This window comes from Zootoca vivipara, chromosome 4, assembly GCF_963506605.1.
Source record: "Zootoca vivipara chromosome 4, rZooViv1.1, whole genome shotgun sequence".
Taxonomy (NCBI): Eukaryota; Metazoa; Chordata; class Lepidosauria; order Squamata; family Lacertidae; genus Zootoca; species Zootoca vivipara.
Window position 1 is genome coordinate 56,882,458 of NC_083279.1, and position 24,646 is coordinate 56,907,103.

The 24,646-nt window shown below is 41.2% G+C and overlaps 1 protein-coding gene across 1 annotated transcript in view; it reads left to right on the top strand.

Moving 5' to 3' along the window:
• The window catches only part of NRIP1 (nuclear receptor interacting protein 1), a 77,851-nt gene that overhangs the window by 38,452 nt on the left and 14,753 nt on the right, over positions 1–24,646 (top strand). The window contains exon 2 of the mRNA XM_035116591.2: positions 20,815–21,000. The gene's annotated coding sequence lies outside the window, so the exon portion shown is untranslated. The remainder of the gene's footprint in view (positions 1–20,814; positions 21,001–24,646) is intronic.

The window sequence follows — 24,646 nt, forward strand, 5'->3', positions numbered from 1 at the left end:
ATTTCATCGACCAGTTCCTCCCTGTTGGTGAGGACCAGGTCTAAGATTGCTGCTGCGGCTACCTTCTGGGAAACGAAATTGTCAGTGAGGCAATTGAGGAGGTTGTTGCACCTTACATTTCCAACAAATATCGGGGTAGTTGAAGTCTCCCATGACTACTATATCTTTCATGTTTGAATGTTTAGTAATCAGCTGTAGTAAGGTATCATCCAAGTCTTCAGTCTAGCTTGGAGGTCTAGAGCAGACACACACAGTAAGGTCACTGTTTTTCCTCTCCCCTACAATTTTTACCTATATGCTCTCAATCTGTCTTCCATGGTCCAGGTCATAGATTTTTCACAAGTGTACCATTCTCTCCTCCTGTTTGGTCTATTCATTTTGAACAGGTTATACCCCTCAATTTCTACTTTCCAGACATGAGTCTCATCCTACTAGGTTTCAGTAATGCCTATTAGGCTATCGTGTATTAAGAGCTCAACTTTGTCTTGCTTGTTTCTCATATTCTGTGCATTTGTATAGATAGAGACAACTTTGACCTCAAGTTATTCTCTCCAGCTCCTTCCTTGTAGTTTCCTGCCCTTTAGCAGGTTTCTGTAGCACCACCTCAGTTTCCTATGTATCAAAGAAGCTATTATCCCTAGTACCAGGTGTTCTGCTGCCGTCTGTAATATTGCCTCCCTCCCCTCAGGATTTAGTTTAAAGTACTCCTGAAAGGTTCATGAGACTCTTAGCAAACACATTCCTGCCAACTACTGTGAAGTACGAAGCCAAACTTTTCCTTACAACACCACCTAGAGGACCCCCTCCCAGCCTATACCCTTACAGCTTCCTCGTCTTGGCTCATTCACACTTCCATTTGTCCCACTGTTTTCACCTGGGAAAACCCGTGGTTTAGCACTGTTCAGAGCAAATGGCAATCAAGTCTCAAAGCGGCTAACATTCTCCTTTCCCTTCCTCTCCCACAACAAACACTCTGTGAGGTGAGTGGGGCTGAGAGACTTCAGAGAAGTGTGACTAGCCCAAGGTCACCCAGCAGCTACATGTGGAGGAGCGGAGACGAGAACCCAGTTCCCCAGATTATGAGTCTACTGCTCTTAACCACTACACCACACTGGCTCTCAAAAGAGCCGGTTCTCCGGGGGAAAGCAGCAGGGCAAAGGCGAATTGCTCGTATCTGTGCCCAGGAAGCACAGCACAAGTGGAAAACCACTTGGACCCATGCTTTCTAGGTGCAGGACAAGCAGAAGTGTGGATCAGCCACTTGTTCCCCCTTCAGAGGTAAGACAGGAACAAGAACTGATGCCAAGAGTCAATCAAATCATAATCTAGGCTTTTAAAAATAACCAACACTAAACAAACATGGGGAGATGCAGACACCACCACTGTGATGCAGCAGCTCCTTATAACAAGAGATAAAAGTACCGGTACCTTGCTACTCCTGAGTACTGAGATTTCGCTGGACCTCAGTGGGCAAAGTGTAGTTTTGAGCTTTAAAAAGGCCTTGTTATGATTTCATTGTCCATTGTGACCTAAAACATATGTAATGCTGTTTTCTGCCCATTGTGTGCTGGCCCAGAATAAGCTGTCTGGCTTATTCTGAGTCAGCACACCACCGCTGAAACAATCTTAAGGATATATGTGATGCTTCTCTTGGGAATACTGTTTATTTGTATCAAGAAGCCGGTTCATTTCTGTTCTTTAGGCATAGGTGTATGGCATGTCTGCTTGTAGTCGTTTCAGACTTTGTTCCTAATACACCTGAATCAGTGGGGTTTCTGATGAAAGAGGGTGTGATAAACTGTACTTATCAGTGGGTTCTCTTTGTCTACTGCTCACAAAGCTTACAAAGTAAACCATATTATATGCCTTTGTGTTTCATACATATTCCCATCTCCTTTGATAGCTGTCACATATTTTTCATGATGAAGTTCTGATTGCCCTACATGCTTACATAAGACCTAATGCCATTCGACAAGGGGTCCTGTGCACTTTTCTTTAAGATGTGTAGGATCAGGCCTATTCTAATAAACCACAGTGTCGTAAATGTCTCAGTCACTCCTAGAACTCTTGAAAAGGGAAGTGGGTGTGCATTAAATATATAATTATGTCCTGAATATGTCCACCAACTTTTATTCTGATAGCTGAATCTTCAAGTGAGACATTACACAAGCACCCCTTAAAAATGGGTATGACGTTTCTCTGTGACACAGAGCATTATTCTGAGCCTTCATACAGACTTTATTTGCATCATTGCAATTGTTCAGGGAGAATTCAGCAGGGATCCCTAAATTTGGTTACAGGGCATCAGTGGCAACCATGTCTTTTAATTCGGGCAATAGGGAAAGTAATATACACTACCATAGGAATGATATATTTGCAAAAGGCATTAGGAGCACTGGGAGAAAGAGTCTGCTTTTTGCCCCCCCCCCCAAGCTGTGCATTGTGATTCCAAGCTGTGTCTTGTGTTGGGTTGGATGGGAGGGTATGCTAAACACACACACACACACACACACACACACACACCCCTCTCTGCTCTTCTGCTGTAAAACTGTTAACTGGACAGCAAGTGTCAAAGGGAGATATCTGTTTTTCTTCAGGAATCAAGAAGGCAAGAGAAAGGCAAGAAAGAAAGAGAAAATATTACCTATGAAGCCTAGCTATGCTTTGTCAACCTGTGAATTGCTTTGTCGTCATCCCCCCCCCAATCCTATTTTCCTTGAAAATGGATGCAAGGGTGAGCTAGTGTTCAGACTTCATGACCTGGACTTGTATAGCAAGTTTCATTCTGATATCTCAATGTTCAACAGAGTCATGGCATTTCAGACAAACTGACTAACAAATTTACAAGGAATATGCTGAACTGTCAGTTCCTCTGGCCAATAACCTAAGTCTGCCATTGTAGCATTCCGTAGAAAGAAACTCAGAGGAATAATGACACAATTTGTGTTTTAAGAAAGAGGAAACTAAATGTTGTGCAATGAAGCTGCTGCATATTCAGTATTAATAGAAGTGCCAGCCTTTTGTTAAAAGGTTGCTTATATAATCTTTTATGAAAGAATGCTGCTTTTGTATGTCAAATGTGTGCTTCTCTATTGCTTATTTTTGGAATCCCCAAGACATGCTGCCTTCTGCATGAGAAGGGTTAAAAGGAGACAACATCCTGTCAAAGACCTTGTTTTTAATTTTGCCTCTCAGCCTGGCACAGATCCGGCTAAGAGCAGCCTAGATTAGTTCAGAAAACCTTTGAAGAGATTTAAGATGTCCTTCAGCCAGTTTGAAGGTTTTTGTCTTGCAAATCCAGTACAAGGGCGCCTGCAGGCATCTCGACCCTTGCTGTGCCGCTGATGCAGCTCAAGGTCACACTAACCCGCCCTGTGACATTCTACAACAACAAGGGGGGGGGCGGGAATGATGCAGTGAAACTGCTTCAGCATTCAGCCAACCAACAACTTCCTCCGTTCCTTACTAAAAGAGATACAGGGTGCGATTTCCTCCCTCCCTTTTATTTCTTTCCTTTTTTTTCGTTCCTAGATTTTGCTGTAGGAAATAATCCAGGATTTCTGGTGTGTGTGATGTCAAGGTCATTTCTTAATTAGAACACATGTAAAGAACAAAGCTAAATGGCTTCAAAACAGCTTTGTAGTTGATGGAGAGGATTTAAATTATTTAAAGAGATAGTTACCGAAGTATGATGGGGAAAGAATTCTAAAGACATTAACCCCTTCATTGTAAGTTTACATATGGTTCTCCCAAAGATGTGTCAAACCTTGATTAACTGTGTTTAGAACCATAGTGGATATGTTGCTCATATTTACAGCAAAGTCTCCAGTTGTTGCCCATTACATCCGAACTGTGAAAATTCGGAAGAATTTCCCAAGGGACGGTTATTAGAATCCTATAGAACAAGGAAAATACTGTACTGCTTATGAGATAGTTGTGATTCACATTATTGCTGTTTGCCAGCCATTTCATATATGAGAAGATTGTTGCTTGATGAAATTTCAGTCAATATTTTGTGTACTGAGAAAATCGCAACGGAAGATTCATTTAGAAATCAAGGTAGGAGATAAAGGTAAAGGGACGCCTGACCATTAGGTCCAGTCGTGACTGACTCTGGGGTTGCGGCGTTCATCGCGCATTATTGGCCGAGGGAGCCGGCATACAGCTTCCGGGTCATGTGGGCAGCATGACTAAGCCGCTTCTGGCGAATCAGAGCAGCATACGAAAACGCCATTTACCTTCCCGCTATAGCGGTACCTATTTATCTACTTGCACTTTGACATGCTTTCGAACTGCTAGGTGGGCAGGAGCTGGGACCGAGCAACGGGAGCTCACCCCATCGCGGAGATTCGAACCGCCGACCTTCTGATTGGCAAGCCCTAGGCTCTGTGGTTTAACCCACAGCGTGCTTAAAGAGGAAGAGAACTGTAGTTTGCAACTCTTAACTTTTAAGTGCACAACATCTATGGCAGATGGGTAAGAAGAAACAAAGTGTAACAGAAAGTGTAATAAAGCTGAATGTGTATGATGGTCCATTATGGGCCCAGTATAAAATTCTCAACCGCTTTATCTATTAGACCAAATTGCATTATTTTTCTTTTCTTTTCTTTCTTCCTTACCACCACAACTTCCTCCTTTTAAAAATACATTTGGCTAGGAAACTATATATATTCATTTTCTTGGAAATAGGTATCATTGGCTTGGTTAGCATAACACTTTATGACTGATTTAAAATTAATAGGGAAATGTTGTCAGAGTTGTAACGGTTAGATTTCATGCTTGGGTTGCATATTGTAGTGCTTTATTTAGAGTGATATACTAGAGACTTGTAAGACAGAGAAGCTCTCATAGAAGTGAATATTAGAAGAGAATTGAGTTGTAAGGAAGAATATGAAAGCAGTTTGTTAAATGAAGATGTATACTATTGTAGGAGATGATGGTTGTGGCAGCTAGTGAGATGGCTCACTAGTTGAAATCACCATGCAATATTGGAGAGAGGGGAGTTCTTGCTGTGAGTAATGCCACACCCAGTGCTGTGTAAATGCACACTTAGAGTGATTTGTGATTTGTCTGGTGTGGGCAAGATTGCTGATATCAGCAGGGACAACTATCCACTCTGCAACTGGACACTTCCATGATATTGGTTGTAGTATTCTGCATCACTACCACCTCGTCCTGGTGCCTAAACGTGAGACATCGCCATGCAGCTCCCAGCAGTGCTTTCGTCTAGCAAACCACTTCAATAGCTTACTGCTGGTAGAGGTGGTTGGGTACCTACTTTTATGTCTCTGTATAATTTTTAAACTGTAAGCTAAAAGGTGTTCCTAAGCTTTTAGATGCTAGGTGGCGCTGTGGGCTAAACCACTGAGCCTAGGGCTTGCTGATCAGAAGGTCGGCAGTTCGAATCCCTGTGACGGGGTGGGCTCCCGTTGCTTGGTCCCAGCTCCTGCCAACCTAGCAGTTCGAAAGCACATCAAAATGCAAGTAGATAAATACGAACCGCTATAGCGGGAAGGTAAATGGCGTTTCCATGTGCTGCTCTGGTTTGCCAGAAGCGGCTTTGTCATGCTGGCCACATGACCTGGAAGCTATACGCCGGCTCCCTCGGCCAATAATGCGAGATGAGCACGCAACCCCAGAGTCGGTCACGACTGGACCTAATGGTCAGGGGTCCCTTTACCTTTTTATTCATTCACAAGAATATTTTCCCCCAGTCATGACTGAGGGTCTGCAGGCTTTTCTATACTTGGAATATGAAACAAAACGGAGTTAACAGTACACTCTCCAATTTAAAAGACAACTAACTTAAGTGCTAGTTAACTTAAGAGATTTTAATAGGTTGGTGGAAATGATGAGATTTCAAAGTTTGGTACACCAAGGGATTGTTGACTTTATTGTTTGAATAGCAGGCCTCATGCCTTACTGCTAACTGCTATTGAAAGTTCCTTTAAAAAATTTAAGGGGTTTATTATTTCTTTCTTAAATACACTTCTGTTCTGCCCCTTAGCAAGAAAGAAAGAAAGGTTCTCAGCAGCTTCCAAAAACCTGTACAAAAATGGTGCCTGCACTCAGGCTCACAATCTAAAAAGACATGACACACAGGGGGGGGGGGGAATGGGAGGGAGGAGGAAAAAGCAAGCTCAAGCAAAAGTTCCTCAAGTTCTTTTAACACAGTTATATAGGTTGTGAATGCCTTGCCCTTGATTGATAAAGAGCAGTGCCTCCCTGGAAGCAGTCTGTCCAGGAGCAGGTGATGATGTTTAAGTCAGGAGGACAGGGCAGATCCTGACACACAGTCCTCCCCTCAGATGGTTGACTTGATGGCAGTTAGAATCCACACAAGAGAGGACTTGATGGAATTGCCCTCCTTTCTCATTGATGTCAGTGGCAGTTTAGTTGTCAGTTTGCCAAGTGACATTGCTGCTGTTTCAGAAGCAAAAGCCCAAAGTTCCTTGGATCCCAACGATAGTACACAGAACATTTTTCGAGCTGTATTATAGTTTGTTTTTGTGGTACTGTACAATGCAGTAATAGATCACGTTTTGGAATAGGACCTCTGTATGTGATTTGAAACTATTTGATAGTCCAAGCTCTCTTGTCCTGCCTCCCCTCCCTACTTTCTGCTTCCTTTCTAGCAGCAAGCACATTTGAAGAAAATGATGGAGTTTCAGAGCAAGAAAACGTATAAAATGATAACAGGCAGGCAGTGTGAAATTTGTACCTTCTTGCCCTTGCCTGAGGTGTAGAATGCCCTTAATAAATAGTATGTGAGACCTAGGCTCACCTACTAATAATTTATAATTTACTGTCCTAATTCATCGATTTGTTACCACTAATTGTACTTCATTTACTTCTGTGTAGTTTCCAGTACCTAAAGGGTTGAAAGGTTGCTGTAATTGGCACCCGCAGCTGCTCTATCTTTTGACAGGGGATAATTTTGCAGCCTATGCTTTGTGTGACAGCTGCCTAATTGGGCATTCTCCCCTTGTAGCGAGCCTGCCTCCTCCAGCCTCCCTGCTGACAAATGGTGGTGGATTATAGATGAGGACATGGTGACCCATTCGACCTTGCTGAGACAGCGGGGAGGGGCCTCCTGCTACTTCAGGGAAGCTTTGGGTCATTTAAAGGACAAGGTCATGAGCCAGGTGGGGGAAATGACATGATATCACATGACAATAGCCTGATGACACGGTCATTATGTCAAGGACAAACTGATCAGTATTGATTTTGCTTCTGCCTTTATGATTTGTCACCGAAAGCACTGATACTTCAAAAGTATTTTGCCAGTTTACAGGAGATGAAATGCCAAATGATATGAGGGTTTCCCCCCCCTTTTTTTTCTGCATGCAGTTCACACATGAAATAAAGCTCTGTTGATAATGATTCAGATTCTCAATCTTATTGCCTAGGAAATACTACAGTTTCTGATAAGAGCTTTTGACAAATTCCAGGTATCCAGTTGCTGTTGAATATTTTAACATGTTAAATTCCAGTTTACAAATGGATAGCCAACGTTACACATATCTAGTGGTTTATTATAACTTTATGGATAACAGAAAAGAGGCTACATATAAGTGATTTGGTGAATCTACATAATATGTAAAATCAAGTGATATCAACTGTTGTGAAGAATCAAAGCACACTATCCCAACTTTGGCAGGCCAAAAGAAAAACAAAAAAGCAAAACCCAGCTTCTAATTATTTACAGTAAACATGCTTGTAAAGGTGATGATTTTACAAGTGTTTTAAACTTTGTTCCATGCTGATAAACATCAGGCTGAATGACAGAACGTTTGACATTTCTAATTTTTGACAATATTTAATATTTATAATATTTATAACAATTGGCAATGGACAATTGGTGTGTTTTTGTTGTTCTGTTTTTGCTTCCTTCAAAAATTTTCTTCTGAAATCTGTTAACGTCAGTTCTAATGTTAGCAGCATAGTTTCATTTAATTTATGCTTTTCTGGAATTACTAATACTTTTTAGGTTCAAAACTGTCAACCATTCTGGACAGAAAACACACTTCGCCGCCTGTCATTTTGGTGAAAAGAGAATTAGTGTTGGCTGCTTCTGTGCCCAAATCCTCACATCTCGCTAGGAAGTAATTTTAATTCCCTGAGGTAAAAAGCCATCAATAGTAAAGTATGATGAATTAGTTCACTCAAGTAGGTGTGTGTTTTCTGACCTTGCTGTGCATGTGTTTAGCTACTCTCAGTGGCTGAGTCAAGCTTGGTGGAGGCTTAATCCTGTGCCCTTGTACACGTATACTTGATTAGTAGTTGTGGTTATCTCAGCAGAAGACATTCCGCCCTCCTCCTGGTATTGGTTGGGACCCAGGCATTGGGGAGTAAAGTCGAAGGAGAAAGAAAAGAGATTTTGCATTAGTATTCTATGAAAGCCTTACTGTCTGCAGAACAAATTGATTGCTACAGTGTACCTGTGCTTGGCACCACTGCTGTGAAAGAAAGGTATGGTTGTAATCTGTTTTATTGTATTACCTATTGTCACACTCCAGGAATGTTTAGCATTAAGCTCTTTCTTTGGCACATGGCTATATGGTAAAGGAATGAAATAAAGGAATGGAAAAGTATGAGAGGGTGTATCTTTGTTCACTACAGTAAACTATGTAGCCAGTTGTAACGAGGCACGTTTCCCCCTGTATATTCCAGTACTGTAGTAACATAAATGGAATGCTAACAAAAATGCATGTCAGTGTTTTGCTACATGTAGAGATGGATGGAATGAGAAGTAATTTTGTAAGTTCTGAACAACCAGAGGAATAGGAGAAATATTTGATTGTGAACATGGTTTTGTAATCAAGTTAACATTTTCTGCCTTTCACTGCACTGCTACTGCACACTGTGCTGCTCAGAGAATAAAATTAAGGGAAATTTGCTCACAAATGGTAGATGCTACATGCTTTAATATGCTAATATTCTCCCCCCCCCCCATTAAAATATGCTCTTTCTAGGTAGATATAAAATGTAGATGATGAAAATAAAAAATTAACTTTAATTTGCCATAATTTTCTGTAATTCTGTAAAGAAAATGCTGTAGTGGCCATTCTTCCAACGAGTCAGCTATAAATCTCATCAGTTAATACATTTGTATTCCCCCCCCCTGAGTTCCTGTGCTGATCTCAGTTATCTGTGTGACAGGAAGTGCACAGCACTCTATTAATAAAGATTCAGACTGTTTCATAGTGATCTCTGTAGAGTACTCCATTCTTGGCATTGCTGAAGTTGTGTTTGTAATTATTTGGATATTTGCTTTTGGCTCCGTTAAAACATTTAAATTATTTCAGACCTGATAATACAGAAAAATCACAGGCAGTTAATATGAGGGACAGGTGGCAAGCTTGTGTAATGCATTTCAATCTGATAGAAAACCCAAGCAATAGCTTCACAAGGAAATGCAATCCCATCTCTAAAGATCTGCAGAAACATTTAAGATATCAGGAGTAAATGGCAAAACTGACATGGATATTAAGAAGTTTAGCTTGAATACAATGTATGAAAATGAAGTATTGGTTATTAAAAGCTATAGGCAAAGATCTGTTATGATGTACCATATGGCCTTCTGCATTCAAGCTAATGTTTTAGAGATGTACAAGGTGCTTATTGTAATAAGGGCATATTTGAGTTTAGAATCAGATTTGATTTGTAATTGTGTGAATAGCTAAAAATTACTCAGTATAAAAACCCATTAACAATGTATGTATCAGAAGTGTGGACAAGCCATTATAATGTGTTTTCTTACACATAAATAACAAATAAATAAAGTAATGTAATTTGTTGTTTAAATCTCTGTTTCTGTGATGCATAAGTTGTCAACTGAAAGCAATACATGCAATAGAAATAAATGAGTAGTCACTTGAAAAATGACAAAGCTATCAAAAATAAAACCAGCAGCATGATTCTATCCATGTTCACTTGGAAGAAAACCTTGCAGAGTTTAATGGGATTTACTTTCAAATAAGTGTGCATAGGACTTCCAGGTAAATACAGCAAAACTTGTAAGTTAGAAGATAGTTGCCATGCCAATATTTATTATCTGCCAGAAAGAATGAACATTTATGTTAATTTTACTGTTTCAAATTGCATTTTTAATATTTTATTTCATTATTTTAATTTTCTGTGAGCTAGCCAGTAGCCATACAAATATAAGTAAATGAATTAATTACTTTTTGTTTGACATTATAAGTGTTGCATTGTTTTGAACCAATTATTGGGTGTTTGTGTTTTTGGCGATTTATTTATTGCCCAAACATACAAATAAAATTGTACAGGACTGAGGTTAACTTTCTTTTAAATACAATGTAATCTGCCGGGGGGAAAGCTAAAGGAGCAAAAGTCATTAAATCCACTTCAAAACTCTAAGAATATTAACTATGTCATATTCTGACTTGTGTTTCAATTGTTGGCAACTACCTCCTATTATATTTTATAGAGAATCATTTTTTATTCATGGAACATACCTTAATTTCTATCTACCTGTGGGTTGGTAGTACATAATGGTTGCTAGTACATAATGTTATACAATCTTAATCAGGCATCCCCAAACTTCGGCCCTCCAGATGTTTTGGGCTACAATTCCCATCTTCCCCGACCACTGGTCCTGTTAGCTAGGGATCATGGGAGTTGTAGGCCAAAACATCTGGAGGGCCGCAGTTTGGGGATGCCTGATCTTAATAATGCTACAGGAAGTACACCTCTTAATTTTACTTCCAAATACACTTTCCATTTCCTAGTTCCTTCCATTTATTTTGCTTTTCAACCATCAAACACACCTTCCAATGGATCTTGGAGCCTCCAGGAATTTTTCAAATTAGTATTCTTCCATCAGTATGCAGGTTTTTTGCAGTTAATATTGGATAAGTGCTTCATTGCACATATATACAACTTTATAAATAAATAAATAAATATGCTCAAAAAATCGTGTGTGTGTTGGTGCTGCAAGCTCTACTTTTGACCTGTCCATTGCACTTGAATCTCTACTGCAATCTGTCAGATCCCTAGAACCCCTCATCTGTCCTCAAGTGTACACACTAACTTTCCCTAACTCAGTCTGGATATTTTTCATTCTATAGAACTTATCAAGCCTTTGTGCAAATACATGCCTGCATATACAAAATATTTATTTATTTTGTAATAAAATTTAAAGCTTTGTACTTAATCTACAGTTGGAGTCTGTATAATATTAATTTGTCCTTGTAATTGGTTTGCAAGTCAATGTGTCTATTACTGTGCCAGAACTCTAGGATCCTGAAAAACACACCTCTCTTGAGGACAGAAATAAAATTGCATTTAAAATGTAATTGCTCCTTGCTCCTTATGGCTTATTAAATCTGGTAGGATTGGGCCAGCCAGGGAGATGATGAACCTAACTGAGGTAGGCATAGGGGTGTGTGGGCCTCCTAAATGAGGCAGTGATAATACCACTCCTAAAAAAGAGCATCCCATGAACCCAGAAGAGCTGATTAAATATTGACCTCTTCTTGGGCAAGATTCTTGAGTGGATGGTCACAAAACAGACCCAAGCATTTTTGGCATCCATTTTCATACAGACCTGGTTATGGCCCTGAGACTGTCTTGGATAGAACCAGTGGGAGTGAGACTGTGTTGATTCTCCTTAATCTCTCAGCAGCTTTTGATATTCTCTGTGGCATTCTTCGGGAGCAGTTGTCAGAATTGGGAGTGCAGATTATGTTCTGAACCAGTATCTAGCTGTGGTAATGGGATGGATGAGCCCAATAAATTGAAGCTTAATCCAGACAAGATAGAGACAATAAGTGCCTTGGTTCAGATAATTAATGTGCAGCCTGTTCTACCAGTATATGGGGTGGCACTCGTGAAGGTTCAGGTACGCAGCTTTGATTCATCTTTGACATTGGAACACAAGTGGCCTCCAGGTTACGGACTGCCTTCCACTTTTGGTTGGTTGACCAGCTGTGGCTCTATCAGGATGCAGGTCAACTGGCCTCAGTTACCTATGTCATGCTAAACTTGTGTCTGGAATACTGTACTGTAGTGAGTTTTGCATGTGACTTCCTTTACAATTCAGAAACCAGAGCTGGTATATTAGTTTAGTTTAGTTTAGTTTAATTAGTTTAGAATTTAGTTTATAAACAAGGACCACATGGTCTGAATATACCAAACCAATTCTGATCCAACTACCAATTGATTTCTGAGTCTTGGATAATAAAGGGAGTGCTTTCCCCATAGTAGCCTGCCTGGACCCGAAGCTCAACATTGGTGGCAACCTCTCTGTGTGCCCCTCCAGCAGCAGTTTGTATGGTGGTGACAGGAGGATGTGCCTTTTCACTAATGGCCCCCTTTTTATGGAATGCCCTCCTCAGGGAGGTTTGTTGGACACCAACTGTGACATGTTTTGAGCACCAGACAAAGATGTCTGCATTGCCCCAGGTATCTGAATACAGTGGTACCTCTGGTTAAGAACTTAATTCATCCTGGAGGTCCATTCTTAACCTGAAACTGTTCTTAACCTGAGGTACCACTTTAGCTAATGGGGCCTCCTGCCGCCACCGCCACACAATTTCTGTTCTCATCCTGAAGCAAAGTTCTTAACCCGAGGTACTATTTCTGGGTTAGCGGAGTCTGTAACCTGAAGCGTCTGTAACCCGAGGTACCACTGTACTGTATTGGTTTTATTTGCAGCAGTTTGTAGTTTTTTGTTTGTTTGTTTGTTTGGGGGAGATTGTTTTTTGGTGGTCAGACTGATGTGTTGTTGTTTTGAAGGGGGATAGAGAAATTGTTTTAACCTTTAATTACTTTAATAATTGTGTTTTGTTTTAAATATTCTATTCTGTATATTTTGATATTTTGCAAGTCACTTTGGGATATTTGTATAATACAAATGACTTGTGATTCCTGCACTGCAGGGGGTTGAACTAGATCATCTTTGTGGTACCCTCCACCTCTACAACTTACGATACTATGAAATTATATATGATTGTCATAATGTTTTGCATGTGATTAGAAGTTCGTGTTAACAGGACTGGCATTTGTGTCCTCTGCACACTTTGCCCTCCCTAAATTTTCCTTTACTGTCTGAATAGGACTAAGTATTGCACAGGAGGTTTATTAAATGCCTTCTAGGCCAAGTCAACAATACTGAACCATGCTGTAACATGCTCAGAGATCCACTACAGCTGTGTAAGGGTAGATCTAATATGTATAAGAAGACAGACAATTGAATTCCATAGAAGAGAGTGCTTATGTGCTTGGGTTCAGCTTCCCATAGACATCCCACAGGCCACTGTGAGAACAGGATGCATGAGCCATTGGCCTAATCCAGCAAGCTCTTCATAGAATCATAGAACTTTAAAACTGGAAGGGACCCTGAGGGTCATCTAGTCCAACTCCCTGCAATGCAGGAGTCTCAACTGAAGGATCCATGATAGATGGGCATCCAAACCTATGTTTTAAAAAACTTCCAAGGAACGACAGTCCAGCACCTTCCAAGGTAGTTTGTACTTCTAAGGTTCTTGTGTGATGTTCTGTGAATTAGCTGATAAAAGCAGTTCTGGCCACACGCAGATGCCTTTGGTGGACCTATGAGAGTTTAGGATAACTTTTAAATTACAACTGTTTTTGAGGTTAGGGGCAAGATCATGGGAACTGTTCATTTTTTTTTAAAAAAAAAGTATGTGTATTCATGCCCTCTAATAGCAGACTCAGTGCTGGGGACACACATCAAACAACTGTAGATTTATTTAAAAGGACCAAGTTTGTAATGCTATTACAATTTCCACTTACAGCGAAAGTGCAACAACAGATAGCTTGGAAACAATACTAGTCATTTATATAAAGAATTATTTTTTGAAAATGGAAATTTGAATTTAAGTACTGGTATCTCTTGCATCATTTTTCATGATTAGGGGGACCTGAGGAATGAGAGACATTTGTGCTTTCCTGGCAAGTCAGAAGCTAAGCTAGAACAGAATGAGAGTCCCATTAGCATGATTAATGTGAATATATTGAACTATTATTTATCTCATTTATAAATAGCTTCCTATGAAGCACCTCAAAGCAATTTTGCAATACAGCAAAAAAATTGCATGTATAAAAACAATTAAAAACAATTTCAAACCCAATACAGACATTGACTGGTTGACAAAGCTGGGGAAGATATTAGTTAGAGAAATTCCCAGCATAGAGAGTATTTGCTTGCTTGTAATAGGACGGTATCCTGAACTGAACTGATAAGCAGGCTGGAGGAGCTTTAAAGAATGTTAGTGCTATTGCTCAGAGTCACTTTTTTCCATATGTACTTGGTTCGTAGGCTGTCACCTCTTATGGATAGATTACCTGTCACTACAGTGATCCGTGCTCAAGTCCTAAGCTTCACTGTTAAAGTACATTCTACATGAGACTGCTCTTGAGAAGCTTGAAGTTTCAACTGGTCCAGAATGCTGCTATGCACCTGTACCAGTTACCCTAGTTACTATTTCAGGTTCAATTCAAGATGCTGGTGTTAACTTTTAAAGGCTTTCATGACCTGGGACTAATACCTTGTAGCCTGTCTTCAGTTGATGCATCTCCTGTTAACATTAAAGGTAAAGGTAAAGGGACCCCTGACTGTTAGGTCCAGTTGCGGACGACTCTGGGGTTGCGGTGCTCATCTCGCTTTACTGGCCAAGGGAGGCCGGCATACAGCTTCCGGGGTCATGTGGCCAGCATGACTAAGCCGCTTCTGGCAAACCAGAGCAGTGCACAGAAACGCCGTTTACCTTCCCACCGGAGCAGTACCTATTTATCTACTTGTACTTTGACGTGCTTTCGAACTGCTAGGTTGGCAAGAACAGGGACCAAGCAACGGGAGCTCACCCCGTCGCAGGGATTCAAACCACCGACCTTCTGATCGACAAGCTCTAGGCTCTGTGGTTTAACCCACAGCGCTACCTGCGTCCCTCCTGTTAACATTAAAAAGGTAAAGGTAAAGGGACCCCTGACCATTAGGTCCAGTCGTGACCGACTCTGGGGTTGCGCGCTCATCTCGCATTATTGGCCGAGGGAGCCGACGTATAGCTTCCAGGTCATGTGGCCAGCATGACAAAGCCGCTTCTGGCAAACCAGAGCAGCACATGGAACGCCGTTTACCTTCCCGCTGTAGCGGTTCCTATTTATCTACTTGCACTTTGACGTGCTTTCGAACTGCATTACTAACTGCTATATCATTTTATTGAGTATAAATATCAACAGTTAGGAAGAAAGCAGTTGCCTGAGGAAATATTGAAGTTTACATGCAAGTTAGAATTTCAGAGGGGGAATGAAACTTCTATATTTACAAACTCTGGGGAGCATAGCTGCCAAGTTATCCCTTTTTTACAGGGATTTTCCCTTATGCTGAATAGGCTTCCTCGTGAGAAAAGGGAAAACTTGGCAGCTATGCTGGGGAGATTTGTTTTGTTACTGGCCTGTTTTGTTAATTGTTATTATACTGATTCTGTGGATGTTTTTGAGCTTCTGGAAAAGCAATGTTAAGCAATTAAAATGAACAAGCCCTCTACCCTTCTGTGCTTTAAACCACCTTTTCCACCTATCTGCTCAGGTTTTCAGAACCCATTGGCACTACCCTGCCCTTTTTCTGTAGCTACCACATTTCTGGTCCTGTTGTTATTCCCTCTTTCCACAAAGCTGCTCAGCTTGCTTCTTGACCAGTCTATATGAGATTACTCTAACCAGATTGTCCTTCTTTTGTCGTCATAGAATTTGCACTATTTGTTGATATCTACCAGTGATTTTTTTTCTCAGAAAAATTAATATAGTGATAACAAATCAGAATGTAATTTGAAAGTTCTCATTTGTTACAGCGTGGGTTGAGATTATTTTAGAGGGATTGGTCAATGGTTTTTGACATAGCTTTCACAGCTTTTTCACTTATCCTTTCCTTAATGCTCAGTACAGATGTAATTAAGCACTGCTAAGTAAAGGTGAAGAGGTTCTGGGATTCATGTTATTTTCCTCTGGCTCCTCCCCACTATCTAGCATGAATTCTTATCCTTACCACTAGCCTAGACAATAGTAAAGGGTTACATTAGAGCCTAGCCCATGGTTTATAAAAACCAAGGTACTCTCTCATCTTTGACTATATTAAGAACATCACACAGTTTGCTCTAGGTCTTAGGGCTGAAACAGATGTAACACAGCAAGTTTGTGATTTCTCCCATTCCGCATTTGAAAGCAATCACAGGGGCTCTAATTTTGTTCATAAAAGGAAATGAGTGATTTCCCCCCTCCCAACTCCCACATGATTTTCCTTATCGAAATCAACACTCTCTTCCTGAAGCTGCTACCGTGTTTCCCCTTTTTTAAGACACCGTCTTATTGTTTTTTTTACTCAAAAAAACACACGGTGTCTTATTTTCAGGGGATGTCTTGTACCTTAAGGCCTCCTCGGAGGGGCCAGGCAGCTGGCTCGGGGTGCTGCTGGGCGCTCTGTGCGGCGCTGCAGCAGCAGCCGGTTCCAGGCACCAAGGCAGCTGCCTGTTCCGGTGGCGGGGCGGCAGGCAAAAAAGAAAAAAAGAGGCCAGGCCGCTGCGCTCCGCCCAGGGCTGCAGGGTGTTATGAGCGCTCGGGGCTGCAGAGCGCTCCTCTCCACAGCTGCCGGTTCCGGTGGTGGGGCGGCAGGAAAAAAAGGAAAAAAAGAGGTCAGGCTGCTGCAGGGTGTTCCGAGCGCTCGGCGCTGCGGAGCGCTCTGCTCTGCAGCTGCCGGTGGCGGGGCGGCAGGCAAAAAAAATAAAAATAAAGGGGCCAGGCCGCTGCGCTCCGCCCGGCGCTGCAGGGCGTTCTGAGCGCTCGGCGCTGCGGAGCGCTCCGCTCTGCAGCTGCCTGTTCCGGTGGCGGGGCGGCAGGCAAGAAAGAAAAAAAAGAGGCCAGGCCGCTGCGCTCTGCCCAGGGCTGCAGGGTGTTACGAGCGCTCGGGGCTGCAGAGCGCTCCTCTCCACAGCTGCCGGTTCCGGTGGTGGGGCGGCAGGAAAAAAAGGAAAAAAAGAGGTCAGGCTGCTGCAGGGTGTTCCGAGCGCGCTCGGCGCTGCGGAGCGCTCTGCTCTGCAGCTGCTGGTGGCGGGGCGGCAGGCAAAAAAAATAAAAATAAAGAGGCCATGCCGCTGCGCTCCGCCCGGCGCTGCAGGGCGTTCTGAGCGCTCGGCGCTGCGGAGCGCTCCACTCTGCAGCTGCCTGTTCCAGTGGCGGGGCGGCAGGCAAAAAAGAAAAAAAAGAGGCCAGGCCGCTGCGCTCCGCTCTGCAGCCGTCGGTTCCGGTGGCGGGGCAGCAGGCAAAAAAAAGAGAGGCCAGGCTGCTGGCTCAGGCGCTCCGTGCGCTCGCTGCTGCAGCAGCAGCCGGTTCCAGGCCCCTCTGGCTGCCTGGGTCCCGCTGGCTGGCTGGAGCGCTCGGCGGTCTCGTTCTACACGGCATGGAGGTATGCCTTATTTTCGGGGGGTGCCTTATGTTTCACTGAAGCTAAAAAATGCTGCCATGGCTTACTTTTTGACTACGTATTAAAAAAGGGGAAACACGGTATTAGCTCACCAGTGGAGAAAATATAGGTGCAGTACAGGTACATGTATTTTTCCCCACTACTGGTTTAATAACAGATTTGGGGGTAGTAATTTAGAGAGAAAAATATGGAGGTGAAGGTTATGCCCCCCTTCCTTAGTGCCACTGATTGAGTGAAAATTGTAGCCCCCACAGCTCCTTTTAGGGGAAAGAACATCAGGAAATCTGATCCTGGATTTGCTACATAACACATTTTTAGCCCTTAGTTGTGAGTTGGAAAAGTTGCTGAAGGAATTCCATAATTTATGCTTCTAATTTATATTACTTTGTTCTTGTTGTGACATTAGTATTGCAGTATGTGGTGTGTTTTAAATCTTTTTAATGTCTTATGATGGTAACCTTCCTTTGGCTAAAATGTGGAACAAAAATGAAAAATAAATGAAATCAAGGGTTTCATTCATTGATATCTCTTACAGTGATGGAAAGGCCTTAGATTCAGATGAGGCTTCCATCAGCAGAGTGGTCAGGAAGGTAATATTAGCTGATTCACTTTTTAAGATCTTGAATCTTCTCTGGATTCAGCCTCCTGGAATACTTCCAAGGTCTACTCTAAAGGGTTGATGGACTCTTCAGAAAAGCATGCTAGGTTGTCTCCAGGAGGAAGGGGGAATCAACAAATATCTCTTCTCTTCTTGTTCAGGTTACAGAGCCCAGTTTGGGCTTTCCATCAGCGTAAGGAACACCACTGGATACAACATTAGGGTTAAATTGTTGGTAAACTACAAAAGAAATATGATGTTTCCCCCCCAGCTTTTTCCATTGTTATATTCGGACTCCAGACTTCCATAATAAAGTCAATTTTCAGTTGAGAGACAAAGGTCCAGAGTGTTTGCAGAGTTCACACAATTGGAAATGGAAGAATGTAAAAAGAAAATGAACAGATTGCTTCTAACTCTTGTGAAGCACTTTTCGTTCAGCTGTGCTTCATTAACGTAATAAGTGTTCCTTGTGTGAAATACATGGATGCATAAGAGCTTTGCAAATAACTTGAATACAACATTAGATGGATAAAAGGCATAATGAAAATCAGTGAGATATAAACCCGTTTCCCCTATTTTAAGACGTAGTCATAAAATAAGGCATAGCAGGATTTTAAAGCATTCAAGGAATATAAGCCATACCCTGAAAATAAGACATAGTGATGATAGGCGCAGGAGGAGAAGGAAAAAATAAGACACCCCCTGAAAGGAAAGAAGCCATAGTGGTTTTTTTTTTTTAAAGTTGGTTGAATATTATCATATAATTCACCAAAAATAAACTTTAAGCACCTGTCTCTCATTAAAGAACAAAGTTTAAACCAGTGAAAACAGGCTGATGCTTCAGAAGAAAAAAGATAAGATAATCCTCTGGTAATGGACCTGGGTTACAAAGTGTATAGCCATGATGACATTGAAGGAAGCACAGTAAAATAGAGAACATTTATCTTCGTTGGACTGCTTAAGCTGAGTACTGAGTATTCTGACCTTGATTCTTTTAGGAGATGGATCATTTCAAAGCCTAAATATAGGGGGAAGTGGTCTCTCAGATAAAGTTACAGACACTTGATTTAGCACTGGGTAAAGTTCTCCTTCTTACTAAATTTAAAGGGATGTCCTCCAATATGGTAAAAATGAAGGATTTCCTACAACTTCAACTAGTTTTACTGTAATTTATATCTTTCTCTAAATTATTTAGACAAGGTGTAGGTTGATTCTTTCTAAATTCTGTTTTGAATTTAGATGGAAAAACACAATATTTTACATCATTAATGAACTATTCTTCCAGGTAGTGGTTAGGAACTTTAGACTTCTCTTTTTGTCTCGGGGATTGATCTTTGTTACATTTATAAACTATGGCTGACATAATAGTTCCTCTCCATCCCTATTTAATCTTTGACCTGGCTTTCCTGAGAAAGCAAACCAGGTTGTCAATTAGTGCTAATTAGTATCTAGCATTTGGGGAATAGAGACAGAATGCCAGCCATGAGCAGGGTTGGTTGCTTTCTTTTTAAAAAAAATAACTGCTTTTTAAAATTCTGGAAACATTTGGGGTGATTGACTTATCATTTCCAGAGCAGACCCAGTGAAATCAGTGTAATTAAGTCCATTTATTTCAGTGGGTCTACTCCATGAATATTGCCACATATATGCCAATTCTGTATATTCAACTGGTCGTAGATTACTTTAAGAAAATGAAAATATTTTCTGAATGAGAATTGTTTCTGTGTCCAGTGCTCTTTGCTGGTTTAATATTTATATTTTGCCAGTGTTGTATGTCTGTAAGTTCAAGTAATCTCAAACTGCACACATTCCATTCAATGCTCCAATAAACATCCCAACTGAAGATCCCTTGATACTGAAAATGCCAATTGAATCCTCCTGTGGACCTCTGCAGTACCTCCTACCGGTACATAACATGGAATAATGAAAAAAATTCCTTATAACTGTATGCAGTTGCTTTTAAAAAAGAGGACATAATTATATATGAAATTAGTATAAGAATGTGGTTTATCTTAACTTGGATGCCAAGTAAAACTTCAATTGCCAGGCATTACCAGTACACCAGTACAAGAGGCTACAAAAGATACCACTGCTGGAGCATACATCTCAGAAACACAGCTCCTTTGGGGAGGTAGAGATTATTTCAGGTCATGGTTGACTCCAGACCACTGCTAGAGCACCACTCCAGGTTACTGGCAGCCTACCATAGCCCTGCTGGTTTATTTTGGAATCCCACAATATTTGGAGACATACTCTGTATTTAGACTTGCACCGCATGCTATACTCTATTCCCTGAGCCCTACAGTCCATTCTTTTTTGGACTGCAGATACTTCACAGTCTGACCTATCCATGCCCAGCTAGTGGTCCTCTGCTGGCGGGAAATAGAAGTGCAATGAAAGAAAATATCAAATAAAGAAACATTCTAAGATTTTAAATAACCATCCATTTAAAACAAGAGTTATTACTCTTACAAATTCACTGATGCACCAAAAAACAGAACGTTATCATTTAGGCTCATGCCTTAACTTCCACATTATATAAGCAGTATCAAAGTTATATGTTCTCTCATTTTGTGTTCACTTGCAATTTATATTCCATTAATCTATTATTTGTCTTTGAGCACCAGTCCTCTTCCTCTGAGGTTCAGGGTGAGAGTGAAGTTGGTATCAGTATATCATTGCTTAATAAGTTATATGCTTAAAATTCTAAATGCATAATTTACAACATCTTTTCCCCCCTCTTCTCTTACAGATTACCAAGGTATTTGAGGGCATATGCACATCTACTGGAGCAGTGCATGAACACATCAGTAGCCTCCAAGAAGGAAAAAGACATAAACTGAAAAGTGGCAGATTGTACATGCTCAGCCATCTGAACCAAGTCCAGAAATAAGAAACAAAAGAAGGATTATCAGATGAACTCTGCAAACAAAATCAGGTAATCCAGACTCCACAGTCTTGACACAACTGGCATGATTCAGAAGCTCTCTGGTCATCAGCAATGATGTTTTGTCATGGATCTCCAAATCTAATTCAACCACTGGAAATTGAAGGTGTTCTCAGGACCATTAGGGTTGATTATTACTTAAATTTCTGTAGTTACATGTACATGGTTAAGTGCAATTTATGCACACAACTTGTGTATGCTTTTTGTCATTTAAAAATACATGTAGTTAGGGACCCAGTCTAGGTAACACTGTTGATTTAACACAGTATCAAATTAGAATTTGTATGTCTGACTGGCGACTTGGAGAATGTTTTTGTTTGGACCATTTAAGTATGTCTTTTACTGCTACTTAGATTGCATGAATCTTGATAGGGTAAATGGCGGCAGTGGCAGATGATGGAGCATGGAGTGGCAGTGGGGTAAGGTTGGGAGAGCTCTAAGTTGGCCGCAGTGCCACCTGGAGCTCCCCTGACTTCATCACTGCTTTACGTATCCTGGGGAGTGCAGCACCATTACTGCATTACTGGAAATGTGTTATTGCCGCTCCAGCCCTGCTCATTTTTCCCTGCTGGCAAATGGCATGTTTTTCTTTTCTGCTAACGATTAATCCTGTGCTCTGTCAGTTTTTCATGTAGCAATACAGTTAAAAGATCATGAATTCATGGCAAATTGGGAATATTTGTAGTATTTGCATCTTGCCATATCGTACTTACGAAGGAGGACTGCATAAAGTGGTGGCTCAATTTTCTGCTTTTCAAGGAGGGGGAAATAAATATTTCCTGGGGGGGAACCTTAATTGCGAGAGCTTTAAGCGTGTTTGTTTGTTTTGTTCCTGTGATGAGCTGCTATTGTTTCAGCTGGCTCAAAATGCCACCTGTCTTGATGAGGGCAATGCAATTGTGGAAATTTTTAAGGTGCTTCTTTTAAGCTAATGGGTTGGCTGGAATTGTGTTTTATATTGTAGGAACGTTAGAATTTTAGTATTTATGTTTAATTGATGTTATGGACGATTTGCAGAAATTGCATTTGTGTTTCTTATTCCATTGTTTTATTGTTGAAGCTGTAATTTTAAATTGTTATTACAGTCATACCTCGGGTTGCATCCGCTGCGGGTTGTGTCTTTTTAGGTTACGGATACGCCGAACCTGGAAGTAACCCATTCCAGGACTTCTGGGTTCAGTGCTTCCATAATCCGTGCGCATGCGCAGACATGGGCACTTGGGTTGCGGACTTTTCAGGGTGCGAATGGCACCCCGGAACGGATCGGGTCCGCAACCCGAGGTACCACTGTACATTAAGCTTTCTTGACAGTTTTAACTCAGAAAAAGCGGCCTATAAATATTTTAAAATAAATGATATCTATCCCAGTGTGGTTGGAAGAAACAGTTGGGCTAGGCGGTGGCTTTTTCCACTATGTCTAGCAAGTTCCACTAGCACCGCTATCTTCAGTATTTTCTGTATAGGTAGTCCCACTCCTTCCCACTTGCTGACTTCAAGAACAGCCTAAGCATGCGTTCAGGAACTGCAGAGATCATTCTCTCTTTGGCAGGCAGTTCCTCTCTTCTTGGAGTCAGTAGCTGAGAGAAGCACTGGTAACAGAAAAAAGAGGTGGGGTGGGAAACACTGCCACTTGATATTTCGGGAACATGCCCTGCAGATTAAGAGACAGTGTTTTGCTCTTCTCCCATCAACCTTATTGAAAGGCTGTTATGGGCTGGTGGGTGGCAAAAGCTGCCTTTGATTCAGCTATTGTTCCCATCCCAATACATCAAGAGACCGCATTTCTTGCTCACTGACAAGTCTCACTACTTTCATGCTGAATTTAGAAGAGATCAGGAAAGATTATCAAAATTTGGTCCTCCACCCAACATGGAGCTGAATTCCATGCCAACTTTCTTTTCTCTTGGTGAGGTAGAACCTGGAGTTTGTGTGTGTGTTGGGGGGTGGTTAGTAATCTTCAGTAATGCATTAAAAATAATTGTGAGGGCTTGGCTGGCAGTGAGGAATCTTAACTTATTTCAAAATATAAAATTGTGGAAAGAAATGAAGGAGTTGGAGATTTGGGGAAGGATGAAACTTTCCCTGATATGTTATACATTCATTCTGATGGCTGGAATTCTACCTAAGTTGCTCTTCTTATTCCAATCTATCCCATTTTAAGTAAATTAAGTAGCCTCAATGAAGGGAAAAAATATATTTCTAAATTCATCTGGCAGGAGGGAAAGGCACAAATTAAACATAAAAATTGGACAGATATAACAGAGGAGGCTTTGACCTGCCAGACATTCTACAAGGCAGCTTTCTTTTGTTGGCTAAAAGAATGGATCGAATTGAAAATGCAGACATTTTAGATTTGGAAGACCATGATATAAAATTTGGCTGGCATGCATGTCTTTGGTATGGGAAAGCTAAAGTTTATAAGAGTTTTACAAAACACATTGTCAAGAAGAATTTGTATAGAGTTTGGGATTAATATAAAAACTTGCTGGAAAGAAAAGCACCTTTATGGCTACCACTGAAGCAATTACAATTAAGAGAGTTAATACGGATAGACAATGGGCGACCTATAGGGAATGGTTGGACCTTCAGGGAGGGAACCCAGACTGAAACCAATGGAAGACTTAAGGATACAAGTTACTGCTTGGTTACAGTATCATCAGTTACATGATATGTTTAAGTTAGATTTTTTTAAAAAATCGATTCCCCAAACCAGCGCTCACAATTTGAAAGACAATTAGTACAGAATAATTGGTGAGTGTGACCCCTGGACTGGAACAGGATAGACACTTGTAGTCTAGTGCTATGTGACTGGGTCAGAGCAAAGCATTGGTCTAATGTGTTCCTCCTTCCCCTCTCCACATCCTGTGCTGGTGGATCTAGACTTTGGCAAAGCTTAGCTTCACTTTTACAGTATCCAAGTTACATTGTGTGACTTGTATCCAGCATACATCTGCTTGTAGCATTTGTGCCTAAGATACTTTGATTCCCCATCCTTTCGCTTATTTCTTTGTCCATTAAGCAAATATAGGGCTGTATCCAACATATTGTGAACGGAAAATGGCTCTCACAGTGACCATTCCCATCTTCCTTACTGTAACCTGTGCTCGTCCAAAGCCTCTGTTTATTTTTATTGTCCCTGGTTGTGAGAACAAAAACACAGGATATTTGTACAAATAGATAATGATACATCACATGAGAATTATCATATTACAACAATGCAGATAAATTGTATTGAGATATAAAGATATAGATATAGATATTCTCCTGAAACTTGTTCCAAAACATAATAGGGTCACTAATCTTTTTAGCCTTGACAAAACACACAAGATGGAATTCAGCCTTGTGCCAAGGCGATTGTTCTGTCAGGGCAAGGATTTCTTCTTGCCAGATGGAACAGTCTGCCCTCTCCTGCCCTGCACGCTGCTCTGGAGTTCCTCCAGAAAAGATTTGGGGGGAGGGGTATAGAGGTTGCATAAGGAGAGAAGGGGAAGCCCATTCCTCTAGCGAGACTTGTTGAATTTAGCCCAAAGATCTGAAAGAAGAAATTGGAAACAACGTCACTCTTCCAACCTCCTTTTGGGGGGAAGTGGGGGAGAATATAACCACCCCATCATCATGGGGTAGTTGGTGCAAAAAC